Genomic DNA, 6000 nt, shown 5'->3' with positions numbered 1-6000 from the left:
ATGGATGAGCATCTTTCACCTTACATCTCAACTAGAGCAACATTTTGGAAGATGGAGTCATTTTTTATTTTCAAAGATGTGTGGTATTGCTTTCCAATGACTGCTTTAATACAGTGCCACAAACTGAGTGGCTTAAAACAACAGAAATGTAGTCTTTCACAGTTCTGGAGGCCAGAAGTCTGATATCAAGGTTTTGGCAGGGATGTGCTCCCTCCAAAGGCTCTAGGGAAGAGTCCTTCTTGGCCTCTTCCAGCATCTGGTGACAGCCAGCAATCCTTGCCATTCCTTGGCTTTTGGCTTCATCACTCCAATCTCTGCCTCCATCCTCACATTGCCATCTTCCCTCAATTTGAGTCCATGTCCAAATTTTCCTCTTCATGTGAAGACATCAGTCATTGAATTAGGGCCCGTCCTACTTCAGTATGAGGTCATCTTAATTTAAGTAATATCTGCAAAGATTCTATTTCCAACTAAGTTCACATTCACAGATTCCGGGTGGACAAGAATTTGGCGGGGGAGGGGTGAAGCTATTCAAACCACTGCAAGTGTCAATCCTGTTGCTTATTTGAACAGGCTTTAGATATAGTTGGGACCCTCATGTCAGGAAAGAGATCTGTAGGCATCAGTGATCCTGTGACAATAGGGGTCCCCAGAGCTTTCTGCTCCTCCCAGTCAGAAAACATCTTGATGTCAAGACCCCTGACTGGATTAGATGTTGCATTAGATGTAGATGTTCTCTGGTGGGAGCCATTCCAGATCCTCACTGAACAGGGACTTCCCTGGTGGTCTAGTGGCTAAGACTCTGCATTCCCAATGCAGGGGGCCAGGGTTCGATCCCTGGTCAGGGAACTAGATCCTGCATGGTACAACTGAGACTCAGTGCACCCAGTAAATAAATATATTAAAAAATAAAAATATATCCACATTGAACAAGATGGCACCATTCACTGTGGCACATTGTGAAAGAGGAAAAGTTCTTGGCTCCAGTTATTTGCAAGTGAATGCCTGTGTTACAGCAGCTCTCCAAGGTTGTAGTCTTTGTCAACCATTACTCTCTAGGCAAAAATTAACATTGGTGCAGAGAGTGGAAGGGAACATACAGCCAATTTCTAACTACTGCTTATAGGCACTTTGGGGACACTCTCAACTTATTTGTACAGAAGTAGAACTATGGCAACATTCTATTTTTGCCATATTTGCACTAACAGTGTATCACAGGGGTCCTTCTAAGTCAGTAAATATATTTCTGTTACCCAAATGTATTTAACTAGAAATCCTAAATCTTTTTTTTTTGGGGGGGGGGAAATTCTTAAAGGGATATTACTACCTTTTTTTCCTTTTGAACTTTTCCATACATATATATATATATATATATATTTGCATATATATATATATATATATATATATGGCCAAAACATGTAGTGTGCAGGATCTCTGTTTCTCAACCAGGGATAAGACCTGTGCCCCTTGCAGTAGAAGCTCGGAGTCTTGACCTCTGGACAGTCAGAAATGTCTCCAGAATCCTAAATGTTTTGATATAACGCTTTCACCTCCCACCCCTTCCCTTTAGTCCCTGACATCTTACCATTTCATTAACTTCCCTCAACTTCTTTCGCATCCCCCACCCTGCCAGATGGGAAAAAAAAAAAAGGCTTCCTGCCTTGGGTGTTCCCTTAGCCAGATGCAGACAGGGCTGGATGTTCTTTGCTGGGCTGCTGAGTCAGAAGTTTGGACAGGCCAGCTTCAGTCTTAATGAAGTGGGTCAGGAAGGAAGTGCTGAGAGAGATGGGTGCCTGGTGCAGTCAGTGGGTGGGAGCTGATGGCAGCAACAAGATCGGAGCCTTCTGAGAGGCAGCCTGATTCCTGGGAAAGAGCATTGGCTAGAAGTCTGGAGGCCTGGGCTAGTTTTACTCTGTTACTAAATTGCTGCCAGACTCTGGTAAGTCACCCTTCTTTTCTGAGCCTCAGTTTCCCCATTTCAGAAACCTTGAGGCTGACCCCAGGAGACACTGTGGGAGAACTGGAGGGCACCTAAGTCAGTCCCCATGAAGAGGACAGTCTCCTGGGAGGAGACCTAGGACACAAGTTGGAAGCAGAAGCTCTCATTTGGGAAATAGCCCCAAGAGGTTGTTGAACAGATGCAGAAGGGATCTGGGAAGGACTGCCTGAGCCTTCAGTCAGAACTGAAGAAGAAAGCCTGGAGAAGAGTTAGAAGCTGAGGTGGGGGCAGGGAGAAGAGAGAACCTTGAACAAAGTAAGTCAAGAAGAAGAATTAAGGTAGAGATAGATTAGGGCCCCAGGGAGAGGCTACTTGGCAGAATTCAGGGGAATAAGAGCTAGGAACCGGTTTACTGAAGTTCTAGACTCAGGGGGAAATGCAGAAGGTAGTCCGAGACTGCAGCCAGGGAGGTAAAGAATGAGCTAGAAGCACACAGACAGCTCTTTTATGTTCAAGCATACCAGGCTGATTTCTGAAGAGAGAGGGGTGCCCCCAAATTTACCCACCCATGTAGCACTTGATCCCTGAGACCCTTCACCCTGGAACAAAGAGGGTGTTTTTACTATAAAGTCCTCATTAGGTGATGCTCCATTTTAAGGGCACATTGAAAAACCCTGGGATAGATACTGTGCAGAGCCCAGAGCAAGGCTGTGGTCCCAAGACTGCAGACTCAGGAAGAGAAAGAGCCCATGGGCTCCAGCCTCTGGGCCCTTGCCTGGGCTAGTCCCTGTACCTGGAAAGCATTCTTCCCTCACCCAGAAAATTCCACTAGTGTCACCTCTTCCAGGAACTTTCCTCCTCCATGCTTTTCTCCTTAATTAGCACTCTTTTCTTTCTCATTTTGGTTCCCCAGACATATCAGAGAGCCTAGTGCTTGCTAAGTCCTGGGCAAATATTTGCTGAACAGACACTAACTACTTGATATCAAGTAGTTATCAAGGGCGCTTGTGCAGTCCTGCCATTATTGTTGTTTAGTCACTCAGTCATGTCCAGCTCTGTGACACCCTGGACTGTAGCCACCAGGCTCCTCTGTCCGTGGGATTCTTCAGGCAAGAATACTGGAGTGGGTTGCCATTTCCTTCTCCAGGGGATCTTCCCTGCCCAGGGATCAAACCCAGGTCTCCTGTGTCTCCTGCATTGGCAGGCAGGAGAGCTGCCAGGGAAGCCCAATCCTCCCGCAGGAAACATCAATGGGAGAACTTGGGCGACTTATACAGAAAGATGCCACGGGGCTTGTGTCTCTCTGCTAGACACACAGCAGGAGGTGTTTAAATTGTCCAAAAGCCCAGTTATGACTAGAATTTCTCATAGAATTTCCTTCAAAACAGATTGCTCCTACTGCTTGGTGGGCTTGAGCTGGGAAGGCAGCAGGAAGTGAGGGGACAGAATCCTACCCCCAGAACACAACTCTAGAGTTTTTTTTCCCTTAGAGCTAGAGAAAGAGGAATCTCTCATCCATTCTCTCTCAGATAGTAAGCAGTTGACTGCCTCAAGGACAACCTTCTCTTTCTTGCCTCTTTCCAGGCTTTGCCAGAAGGGCAGAGAGACACTGATGAACACTGACCATCTCAGGCATGAAGCATAGAACCTTGCATAATTTTCTCATCTAATCCTCAGACCCAGACTATAAAGCAAGAACTATTATTATCCTTGCTTCTTAGGCAAAGCAACCAAGGCACAAAGAGGTTCAAAGATATGCCTAAGATCCCACAGCACATAGGGTGGTCTGAAATGCCTGCTACTGAGATCTGCCTATTTCCACCACCCTAATCTGCCTCTTGGAAGAATTGTTATGCTCAAAGGATATCCCCTTGGAGGGGATTGTTTGAAATAATAGCTATTATTAATAATATTTATTATTATTTATTATTTTTACTTATTTATTCAAACAATTATTATTGTTTGCAATAATTATGATTAATTATATAACAATAGTAATATATAATAGTATGTTATTATATATTATTATGTAATAATAATCATAAAATAATTATTTCAATTATTTTCAAACAATTTTCTTAAACGATTATGTTCTATATTTATGGAGGATGTTAGCACACAAGTAGACATGTGGATAGCAAATGAGCACATGCAGCGATGGTCAACATCATTAGCCACTGCATGCATGCTAAGTTGCTTCAGTCATGTCCAACTCTTTGTGACCCTATGTAGCCTGCCAGGCTCCTCTGTCCATGGGATTCTCCAGGCAAGAATACTGGCAAGAATACTGGGATGTATTGGCCTGCCCTCCTCCAGGGATCTTCCCAACCCAGGGATTGAACCTATGTCTCTAACATCTAACTTGCATTGGCAAGCGAGTTCTTTACCACTAGCGCCACGTGGAAAGCCCCATTAGTCAAATCAAAACTATAATGAGACAATGCTACAGACTTGTTAGAAGGGCTAAGATAAATAATGCTGATGATACCAACTGCTAGTGAGGATAAGGAACAATTGGAAATCTTAGTCGAAATGATTCTTTGGTGATAGCAGGCAGAATAGTGGTTACCTTTGTGAGAAGTGGAGGTGACTGGAAGGAGACAAGAGGTGGACTTCCAAGATGCTAGTAAAACTCTACAACTGTTCAATCTGGGTGATGGTTACAATGGCTGTATTTACTTTACGAAAATTCACTAACATGATTTGTGCACTTTTCTGTATATAAAGGTTTACTTCAATGAGTTTATAAAATTATAAAACTCAGGACTTCCTTGATGGTGCAGTGGTTAAGACTCTGTGCTTCCAATGCAAGGGGTGAGATTCAATTCCTGGTTGAGGAACTAGGATCCCACATACCATACAGTGCACCCAAGAAAATATTTTTTTTAATTATAAAAGTAAAATATTCTCATTATAAAAATAATGCAAAGGGTACAGAGGCATAGATCAAAAATTAAAACTTGTTCCCTGTAAACTCCATTGTACTTCTCAGTGGTAACCACTATTACCTGTGTCTCTTGTCTATTTAAGCACATAAACAAATAGGGCTTTTCTCACACTAATGGAGAGTGGAGTCATGGTGCCCACAAGTTAGAAACAAAGAGTGGATATTTGTCAAGAAGATTCATCTTGGAGACATAGGATGGAGGTACGCAGCTAGAGATTGAAGATTCCAGTCACACTATCAAAACTAATGTGTGTGTGTGCTAAGTCACTTCAGTTATGTCTGACTCTTTGTGACCCCATGTATACAAAGTTATCACAGGTGTATCTTCTTTGAGAAAGCCTTCCTGGACATTCTTCCTATCCTACTTTCCTGCTGTGACTCTTCCTTAATGCTCCCACAGCATTCTGTGTTCACCTCCACTGGGGCTCTTCTCACATTGTTTTCTGGTTATCTGTTCATGGGCTTTTCTAGATTGGGAGCTCCTGACAGAGTAGGGATTATCCTTTTTTTTTTTTTTTTTTTTGTATTCCCAGCATCCAGCTCAGCACCTGGGCCACAGTAAGCACTCTGTGAATGTTGATTTGAGCAAATGAACTGATCGAAGGAAAAATCTCCAGAAAACGCATCTTACAATCTTGCCAACAAGTGCAACATCTGGATGGAAGCAGCAGATATCAAGCCATCTCAGGCTTTCTGCTGTAGACTTGCATGGAGAATCCCACAAGGTGCAACCAGAATCCTCAAGGCGAGATAGGACTTTGCATTGAAAGCTTTAAAATGTAATATCTGGCTTTGAAAGTGAAAGTGAAAGCCACTCAGTTGTGTCCAACTCTTTGTGACCCTATGGACTATACAGTCCATAGAATTCTCCAGGCCAGAATACTGGAGTGGGTATCCGTTCCCTTCTCCAGGGAAACTTCCCAACCCAGGGATCGAACCCAGGTCTCCCGCATTGTGGGCAGATTCTTTACCAGCTGAGCCACAAGAGAAACCCAAAAATATTGGAATGGGTAGCCTATTCCTTCCCCAGTGGATCTTCCTGACCTAGGAATCGAACTGGGGTCTCCTGCATTGCAGGACAATTCTTTACCAACTGAGCTATCAAGGAAGTCCA

General features: G+C 43.6%; 1 non-coding gene across 1 annotated transcript; it reads left to right on the top strand.

Annotated features, from left to right (window-relative positions):
* The first annotated feature begins 776 nt into the window (after positions 1–776).
* On the top strand, positions 777–849 carry TRNAG-CCC (transfer RNA glycine (anticodon CCC)). The gene has a single exon. It is a non-coding gene; the product is annotated as a tRNA-Gly (tRNA).
* The last annotated feature ends 5151 nt before the right edge of the window (positions 850–6000 follow it).

This window comes from Ovis canadensis, chromosome X (assembly GCF_042477335.2).
Source record: "Ovis canadensis isolate MfBH-ARS-UI-01 breed Bighorn chromosome X, ARS-UI_OviCan_v2, whole genome shotgun sequence".
Lineage (NCBI taxonomy): Eukaryota > Metazoa > Chordata > Mammalia > Artiodactyla > Bovidae > Ovis > Ovis canadensis.
This window is presented reverse-complemented; position numbering and strand designations above follow the sequence as displayed.